Here is a 10,577-nt window from a genome sequence, read left to right on the forward strand (position 1 = left end):
TGAGTGTCTCTACCACAGGGCTTGGCACAGACTTTTTCCAGGAGGTGGGGTAACCGCCTGGCCAATGCTGGGCACTCCTCTGCGAATACCCAACATCTAGTCATGCGTTAAAAGTACCAGCGTGAGTATGGAGGAGGATGTGGATACTCAATACATTTTCCAGATGAAACTGTACAGAAAGCAACGTTGGATTGACTCCAACGCAGCGTCAGAAGTGTGAAATGGTGATTAACAGAATCAGTGAATGTACCATTTTCCATCAAAGACAGAAAAGTTGTTAACTGTGCAGCTGAAAACACCGCCTCTGGCACTGCCTGGCACATGGGTGTTGTCATACTTGATAACATCTGTGAGAACATGCACTTTTCAGACTTATTTAATGCCATTTCATAACTTCGGGTTCTCCAGAACTGGGGACTAACTGAGGCACTGACCTGACTGCAAAGCACTGCATGATGACAGCCCAACGCACATACAGTAATTTGTATATTTCATTTCCAAAATAGGGGTTCCAATTTCTTCTCACCATTTCAAAAATGTCTTTGCGATAGAGCTACTCACTAAAATAGCCATCATTACTTTGCATACCACTTTATTTAACTAAACTGTAGTGATTTAAAGCTAGGCTACTATGTAAAGTAATTCCTACTGATGCATGAACAAACAAATCTCAGATACGCTTTGCCCGCCTTTTTTCCCCTTTTGCACTCACTTTACAGATAGAATCACAGAATAGTTAGGGTTGGAAAGGACCTCAAGATCACCTAGTTCCAACCCCCCCGCCATGGGCAGGGACACCTCACACTAAACCATCCCACACAAGGCTTTGCCCAACCTGGCCTTGAACACTGCCAGGGATGGAGCACTCACAACCTCCCTGGGCAACCCATTCCAGTGCCTCACCACCCTAACAGGAAAGAATTTCCTCCTTATACCCAATCTAAACTTCCCCTGTTTAAGTTTTAACCCATTACCCCTTGTCCTGTCACTACAGTCCCTGACGAAGAGTCAGATCCTGCAGCAAATGGGTTTGCCAGAAGAGCTGATCAAGGACACATCAGTGTTCGGGGAGCACCGTACACTTTTCACAGTAAGCATTTTTAGCACAGCCATTGGCATCCGCAGAATAATCTCCCATCCGAGCTTCCCTGCCCGCCGAGTTGCAATATCAGGACTCACATACACAAACAAAACTGAAACAAGTCAGATTCCTCACATGAAGCCTCTTCTCAGAAAGCCCATTGCACACTCTACAAACAATGCAGATGTCAAATAGCCATAAATATCTTGTGAGATCTCAGCATTAACACCATAGGCTATTCACAAGTGAGCAGCTCAACCCTACATGGTATTGAAAACCTTGATTTTTTTAAGTGACAGAACTATTATTTAACTGAACTGGCACAAAGATCAGTAAAGTAAATCCTGAATTGTTTAGAGGGAAAATAGAGAGTTGAATATTCAACAAAGTTAGGCAAAGGCTCAGAAAACCAGAACAGCTGAACTCACAGGGGTGCAATTTGGGATGAAATGGAAGCACACGTGAATGTTGTCCCTCTCCTCAGCCACCAGGCTGGAGTCCCTACAGAAACAGGCATCGCATTTAACAGCCTTATTCACAAGCCCAATGGAGCAGCCAGAGGCCACACAGCTGACCAAAGGCACATCAGCACTGACACTGGCCCACAGCCTCCAGTCCCAGTGGGGTGTTCCACCCCATCAGACCTCCCGCCCTGCAGGTTCACCTGCACAGCATCTTACTCTGCTTTATTTTAGACCAACGTTCTCCTCCTGCACCGTCACGTTTTGCATAGCAGTGAAACAGCCAGGGCAGCACACAATCTGCTGCCCTGCCTTTCTTTGCTGGGGGAGGTGTGTGCTGGACCGTAGAGCAGAAGAGACATGCAAAGAGCCCCCCCAGCATGCATGGTCCTTCTCCCCACAAGCCTGACGAGGCACTTTTGGGTGAAACAAGCCCTCAGTGCAGCTGTGCCGAGAGCTGATGCTGCTAAACCAGCCCCTCTGCCAAGGCCTTGTCTGCTCTGCATGGTGCCAGCAAAAGCAAAGGTGGGGCTCAGGAAACAACAGCATCCTTGTCAAAGCTGTGGCTTGAGTAATAAGCTAAACCTGCAGAAGTTACAGGGTACTTTACCCCGGGAGTGCAGTGACAAGCGTAGCAAGACTGTATTTAACTGTCAGACTGCACAGAAAGTCCTGAAAGTGATTTTTTTCCTCGTAAAGACATTAAACTTTCCCATGAAAACTGCAACCTTATAACTCCTGAATAGCTCTATCCCAGAACCCTCATAATCTGGGGTATCTGAGGTAATCTGGGTATCTGTCATTTGTCCTTGTAAATTTGGATGCAAGCAGTTTCTTCAACCAGATTTAAAGCAAGTTGGATAAAGATTTATCTATAACAAACACTTATAAATGGGGTTTGTCAACACTCAGAGTCTTGCAATGTCTGTTCTTCTGATCTTGAAGGTTAATATATAAAACTCCAAACTTGGCTAATTTTTTTTTTTTTTTATAATTTACATTATAAATAAAAATACCGAGCTATTTAGCTGACAAGAACATGCTTGATGTGGATTATTCCTTTAGCAGAAGAGAGAAATATTCTAGGGGAAAAAAAAGAATAGGAAATGAGCCTCCAATAATTTTCCTTCACGGACACAGAAACCACTGGCCACTGCCACACCCAGCTCCTGTGCCTCAGTGCACCAGCCACACACAGCAAAGCCAAAGATCTATGCAAAGTCACAGTGGGGTAGGCAAGGATGTGTTGCCGATGACACCAAGCTGTGTGGTCCGGTTGATACGCTGGAGGGAAGGAATGCCATCCAGAGGGACCTTGACACGCTTGTGAGGTGGGCTGATGCCAGCCTTATGAAGTTCAACCATGACAAGTGCAAGGTCCTACACCTGGGTCGGAGCAATCCCAGGCACAGCTACAGGTTGGGCAGAGAAGAGATTCAGAGCGGCCCTGCAGAGAAGGACGTGGGGGTGCCGGTCAATGAGAAAATGAACATGAGCCGGCTTCAGTGTGCGCTCGCAGCCCAGAAAGCCAACCGTATCCTGGGCTGCATCAAAAGGAGCGTGACCAGCAGGTCGAAGGAGATGATCCTGCCCCTCTACTCTGCTCTTGTGAGACCTCACCTGGAGTATTGTGTGCAGTTCTGGTGTCCTCAACATAAAAAGGACATGGAACTGCTGGAACAAGTCCAGAGGAGGGCCACGAGGATGATCAGGGGACTGGAGCACCTCCGGTGTGAAGATAGGCTGAGGAAGTTGGGGCTGTTCAGCCTGGAGAAGAGAAGGCTGCGTGGAGACCTCATAGCAGCCTTCCAGTATCTGAAGGGGGCCTATAGGGATGCTGGGGAGGGACTCTTCGTCAGGGACTGTAGTGACAGGACAAGGGGTAATGGGTTGAAACTTAAACAGGGGAAGTTTAGATTGGATATAAGGAGGAAATTCTTTCCTGTTAGGGTGGTGAGACACTGGAATGGGTTGCCCAGGGAGGTTGTGAGTGCTCCATCACTGGCAGTGTTCAAGGCCAGGTTGGATGAAGCCTTGTGTGGGATGGTTTAGTGTGAGGTGTCCCTGCCCATGGCAGGGGGGTTGGAACTGGATGATCTCGAGGTCCTTTCCAGCCCTAACTATTCTATGATTCTCTTATACAGGATGCTATCACCCAGCCTGGGAGGAAAACCTTTCTTATTTTGTGACCATTGCACCCATTTCAGTGTGCTTCCACCAGGCATCTACTAAAGTAGCTGCTCCTTTTGCAGCCAGGCACAGAGCCCTCACTGGACATCAGGTCTCCAAGTGGAAAGCAGAGATGTGGTGCCTGAGGTGATGCCCTTTCTTCCCTCACCTTTGCCACTTAAAGAAATGAGACAAACTCCCACGGTGTGGCAAAGCAGTTGCCCCACATGTGCAAAACAGCTCCAGTCTGGTTACCACCACTCCAGCATCTGTTTTGCCCCTTGTCAATCTTCCCTGCGAACAAGGAATGGGAACCAGCCATGCAGTCCCTTGCCGGGGACCCTGAGGAACATGAGGGCTCAGCCCCAGCTGCCTTCTTCTCCAGCCTACAGCATTCCCTGCCATGCCAGGGAGGACATGTATGTGCAGTGCCCATGCGTTTGCTGGTGCAAGCGTGCAGAACAGGGCTTGGCCCAATTTGCGTAGCAGCCACAGCAGCTGGACACACCAAGGGTCCCTCCACAGACCATCACCTCAGCTTCAGCTGCCAGCGGTAAAAATAACCCCTTCCTGCATGGGATCACTGCCGGGCTGGAGACACACATGCAATGAACTCAGCCAGGGTGAGCAGAGGAGATGGAAACTCAAAGCAGGTTGAATGCTTCCTTCCTCCTGGATCTGACAAACACGAAAGAGCCAAACCTGCTGCCCTCCAATCTCCTTTTGATGCACCAGAATAAACTATTTAACAGACATTCTGAGTGAAGTTGGAGATAAATGTGGTTATGGAGCCAGTTCTATGCAAGAGTCAGGTCAGCCAGCTACAGCAGTCACTTTTGTCCCTAGAAATCATCACGTCCACAGCAAAACCCACCCAACCCACAACAGAAGGAGAGCTCACAAATCTTCTCCATTGCATCCAGCTATGCTCCCAGCTGGAAGGTTGTTAGTTTAAGCAGAATATTACAAAGAGAAGGTAGCACATGCATGAACCCTGCAAGAGCCCTCTGCAACACAGGACAACACAACTGCCTTATAGACAGACACAGGCGGCACTGACGAGAAGCGCTTCACACGGTCAAGGAAACCTCCTTGCCTCACACTTGCTATGTAGAGGGTATGTGTTGTACAAAACCGAGTACTGGCAAACACATTTTCCCCTGCGGCTTGACACCAGCTCCCAAAAGACAGGACTAACGGGCCAGCAGGGCCTCCCTGGAGCACCAAGTTCGGTGGTCTCCCTAGCACCAAATCACCATCACCTGCTGCAAAAGAAACAGCTTTGTTTCCTTTTGCTTATCACAAGGAAACAGCATAAAGTCCATCTTATCAGGGCAAATGCAAGGAGCTGTTATCAAGTTCTACTGCCTCTTGATAACCAGCACCGACACAGGGACCCAGCAGGTGCCACACATCAGAAAACAAAAGCGCTTCTCCTGTACATTGGAAATAGAGTTATGTGGAGATAGGCTATTGATTCATAAGCATCCTGACAGGATAGCTGTGCCACCTTACTCTGCACCCAGCTGAGGGTGCCTCTCACCACCACCACCAACGGACTGTGCAGGGTGACCCATGGCAAGTGCAACACCGGCGTCACTCCTGTACCACTGCATGGGAGGGAAAGCACACAAGAAAAGCCCCTGTGCCTGCACCCATACGAACAGCCGGCTCTGAGGCTCCGGCTGTGTTATATTTAGGTGACACAAACCACAGCTGGTTCTTGGTGCATGGCCAGATATGCAAACTCCCCACAGGAAACACTGTTTCACGTGGTGAGGCATGACGAGGAAAACACTCTCCTTCCCCCAGAATGCTTTTATGTCTTCCAGTGGCGTTAAGGCGTCCAGTTGTGGATTTAAACCACTCAAAAAGTGAAAACTAAACATTTTCCAGTTTCCTCCTGCAGAGGCTCAGGGCAATGTCTGCCAGTGCCCCTACACAGAGTCATAGAATAGTCTGGGTTGGAAGGGACCTCCAACCGGTCCAACCCCCTGCAATGCGCAGGGACATCTTCAACAAGGTCAGGTCGCCCAGAGCCACATCCAGCCTGGCCCTGAACGCCTCCAGGGATGGCGCATCCACCACCTCTCCGGGAAGCCTGTGCCAGGATTTTATGACCCTCATTGTAAAAACTTTCTTTCTCACATCCAGCCTGAATCTCCCCTCTTTCAGTTTAAAACCATCACCCCTCGTCCTATCGCAACAGGCCCTGCTGAAGAGTCTCTCCCCATCTTTCTTACAGGATCCTTTTAGAACTGAAAGGCCACAATAGGGTCTCCGCAGAGCCTCCTGCTCTCCAGGCTGAACAAGCCCAGCTCTCTTAGCCTTTCCTCATGACAGAGATGCTCCAGCTGTCTGTGCCTGTGTCCCTCCTTTGGACCCCCTCCAACAGGTCCATGTCTTTCCTGTACTGAGGACCCCGCGGCTGGATGCAGCACTGCATGTGGGGTCTCACCAGAGCTGAGTAGAGGGGCAGGATCACCTCTCTTGACCTGCTGGTCGCGCTCCTTTGGATGCAGCCCAAGCTGCAACTGGCCTTCTGGTCTGCAAACACACACTGCCGGCTCATGGCCCTGAGCACCGTCGGGCCGGGCCAGGCAGTGCAGACCTGGGACCGTGCCCGTGCCCCTCAGCTCCCCAGCTCATTTCAACCCCTCACTGGTCATTCTGAACCGAAACCCTCCTTTCTCACTTGTGTCAAACCCAAGCAGAGCTTTTAACATCACTGCCTCACTACTACTGGGTATGAGAGCATAGCAAGGCATCCTGAGCAGGGAAGAAGTCTGGCAACTAACCTGCCAGATGAAAATCAGTGCTATAGAGTAAAGCTTTTGAGGTGGCTGAAGGTCATTTTCCCCCCCAAGATCTATGTTCCACCTGCTTTACAGCTGTCATATTGCTTAAGTAAATCAATAGATGACAGCTTTATTCATGTTCAGTAAAGACTCAGAAAGACTTTTTGTTCTAGGATTATTCACAGAAGAAAACCGTGGTCCATAATCCACATGCTGCAATGTGATCCCTTCCACCCTGCCATCACACACTGCAAAACAAAACACTGCAGCAAGCACTGACCGAAAATATTCCATCTGCAGTCACTAGGCAAAACCCCCCCACATCTTCCAGGCGATCCCTGAGAGCTCCCAAACTGGAAAAGGAAAAAAGCCTAAGGGAAAAAAGAGGGTACAATGGCAAGTGCATTGGTCCCTGCACTTCAGGGGTCTGTGTATGTAGATCCAGCTTCAAACCTCGTGACATCTCTCCTGAACTGGCAGTCCTGCTGGTAACAGGGCTTGGTGCCACACAGAGATGCTGGCACCTCGGGGTGCCACTGGTCCTGCTCGCTCAGCTAGACATACTAACTGAAGCTATCTTCTTCTCCTTCCTGCCATAGTCAGACCTTGCACACTCATGGTGGATTTTCCCAACATGTTTAATCATCTGCACTTTGGACCGTTTAAGCAGGGCTGGCTCCGTGCACCTTTGCAGACCATGCCTTTGCTATGAATGCGAGCAGTCTCTAGCAATAGTTTGCAGGAGGTAGAATCACAGAGTGGTTTAGGTTGGAAGGGACCAGGCCTGCTGCCAGCAACCTGCTGCTGCCTTTCCCTCCACAGAGCTGAGCTGCCATGGGGTAACAACATGGGCTGGAAGGGGGGTGCTTGTGCCACCCTTGTGGCAGAGCCAGGCACCCGACTGCGGGAAGTGGGAAGCTGAACAGGCTCAGAGACTGGGGTGCTTCTCCCCCAAAACTGTTCTTGCAACTCATTCCCTTCAGGGCAACATTTTTCTCTTCTACCTGGCTGTTACCTGCCCATTGAAAGCTGGAAATGAAAAAAACACAACAAAGGCAAGGAATGTGACGCTAACCCATGCAGGGCCAGGCCAAACACAGATCCTGATGAGTTCTGGACAAACCTTACCATCAGGAAAGATTAGGTGCAAAACTACTGACAGTGCCTGTTGTGAGCTGAACACCTGGACCTAAAAACTCTTTTGAACATGATTTCCAGAGGTGGGTTCAAATTCTGCAGCTATTGACAGACACGTTGCTGAGGGCCATTCACTATATGCATGAACTGGGAACACCTCAGATATGGAGAAATTCCCCCTGCCATGTATTTATATCCATGTTTGCTACTGAACCCCTGCTGCGGGGTGGAATGAGGTGCCACAGAGGGAGAAGCATCAGCTGCCACCCAGCCCTGCACCACAGCCAGCCCTGGCTCTCCTCTCCAGCGTCAGTGACAGCGGAGCTCTGGTGCCCCTCGGACTTTTGCTGCGCCCCAACAGTGTGACCTCGGGTGACCCAGGCCACGTTTGCCACTTTTCCCCAGCGGGCTGGACAAAAGGAATGGAAGATGTAATACATTTTACACATTTGCCCAACGCAATTAGCGACAGGCTCTGTTGAGGGGCTGCATTGTCACACTCAGCTGGAGCCAGCTAAGCTGATTTGTCCAGGCTCGCAAAACTCCCCTTTCACAGGCCAGTGATTTTGGTCAAAGGACAAACTGACAAGATCCCATCTTGGCCCCAGCTGCCAAAAGGTCCACCCCTCCACCTGGCCCTACACAGATATGAGAAGTCTTTCTCCCTTGGGCTCCCTATTGAATGACCAGGTCTGTGCTGGAGGAGTTTCCATGCTCCCTCTTTCTCCTCTTCGGGGCTGCAGTTGTCCCTCCCCAGCCTGGTTTTGCCAAGCCGCTACAGCATCCGTGGTGCCAGCGCTGCGGGCCAGTATTTGCCAACTACATGATGTACAAACACAAGTGTAACCATTGCTTACTGCTGGCCAAGCAAAAAACACTTGCCCTCTGGTAAGCACCAGCAAGGGCACAAAGGGTGTATAAGCTCGGCAAACACAGGATGCTCCATACCCAGTCACTGCAAGTTCACTGAAAGAGGGAAATAAAGGGGGGGGGGGGAGGAGGGGAAAAGAAAAAGCTCTCCTCTTCCCGCCAAAAATTATGCGGCAGCAGGTCCACAGAGTGTCTGCCAGATGACCCGCTTGTCACACTCATAATTGCTTCCCATCTGGTGTCTGGAGCACACAAAGCCTGGCCGTTTGCCAGCAAAGGACGACGCACAAACTGGCCTACTTCTGGTGACACAGGCCCTCGAGACAGCGCCGATCCGCTGCATTCCGTATGGCTGAGGAGAACGTGGCATTCATTTGTAAATTGCCAGCGGCTGATTTATCCGCTCAGCCCAGCTAACGTGCTTCTCCTTTGCTGCAGGGTGCAGACTGAGCCTCGGTGCTGGGGCAAGTCCTCTCTGGCACCAAGTTGCCGCAAACACACGTTTGCCAGCAAAGAGAGATGCTGCTCTCTCGTAAGTCGCATCACGCCAACTCATCCCTGTGCGTACATGCAAACACATCCTCAACTGCTCTGATTTACAAAGCTGACTTTCCCAAACTTTGGCTTTCCGTCTGATGTATATAAACAAAATGACCTACGGATATGGTTCCTGCAAAGAGTTTTGAGGCACTTTGTATCACTGCTTATGTGCATGGGCATTCGATGAGCAGCTTTCTCTGGGTTTACTTTGTTTGTTTTATGGGTTTGTTTTATTGGTTTTTTAGGGTTTAGATTTGTTTGGGGGGTTTTTTATTGAGTGCTTACTGGTGTAAGAAGTGGCGTAAGAACCCTCAGAAAACTGAGCAAGTATTTCTTAACCTTCCTTTATTCTTGGAATAGACCAATTTAAAGCATAGTGCACAACACACTGAAGAGTGCTCTAAAGCTCCATTGGTTTTGCACCCACCAAACATCAGTTTTACGAGGAGTAACTAAGCTCAAGCAACTGGCCAGTAGTCAGCAAGGAAGCAAATGCTAAGTAAGCAGAACTCTCCCTCCTCAAAAGACAAAAGCACTCTTTCCCCTTGGACTAAGACACAAGACAGCCACAGGTGTACATCACTGCCAGCCAGTACACCACCCATTCCCATCTTGCTTGCACTAAGGCCGTTAACATCCATCTTTCTCTGTAATCAGAGGCCGTGGCAACACAGGAAAACACAAGTCAGGTAAATAATCCAGAGGAGTTTTTAAAAACAAACCCAAAGAAACACAAATTTCTCTGAAAGATAGCAGGCAGGCAGACTTCCCTTTGTAGTAACAACTGTACCACTGGGGTGACCCAGTCCAACCGCAGGCACCATCAGAGGACTCCTTTCCATTCTGTTCCTCTCAAAACACACACACAAAGTAGTGAAGCAGAAGAGAAAATGAAATTAAAAGAGAAAACCAATACACCAACACAGGCTGATACTGAGAAATGCCATATTACACATTTCTTACTCCAGATGCAAACAGAAGCTGCTCTACTGAGGTTTCTTCATAATCCCTAAGGTAGAATACAGTGAGTACGAGCATTTGGATTTTTACCATACACAAAAATGTAAGATCATATATAGAATCAACATAGAATCATAGAATGGTTTAGGTTGGAAGAGACCTTAAAGATCATCTAGTTTCAAGCCCCCTTACCATGGGCAGAGACACCTTCCACTAGAAGTCCCATTCAACCTGCTCTTCATATCAGTTTTAGTTTGGTACAACTCCAGTAGTTATTTTCATGTAAAGCCAGAATAATGATGGTAGGAACTGGGCTTCCTCTCACCAAGCAATTCCTTAACGACCATTTTTTTCAAGTAAAAGCCAGGCCTATGAGTAAAGCTTCCAGAGTCTTCATATACCCAAACTGAGGGTTGTAGTTCCTTTCAAGTTTGCCTTACTGGCTGTCCATCTGCTCTGCCTGCTTTCACTGAGTGGAGCTGACATGGAAAAATGAACTAGGCACATCAAGAAGTCACATCATTAGACTTCACTTTCATCTGCCTGCACTTTGCCTCGATT

The sequence above is a fragment of the Lathamus discolor genome, chromosome 2, assembly GCF_037157495.1.
Source record: "Lathamus discolor isolate bLatDis1 chromosome 2, bLatDis1.hap1, whole genome shotgun sequence".
In the NCBI taxonomy this organism is placed as follows: Eukaryota; Metazoa; Chordata; class Aves; order Psittaciformes; family Psittacidae; genus Lathamus; species Lathamus discolor.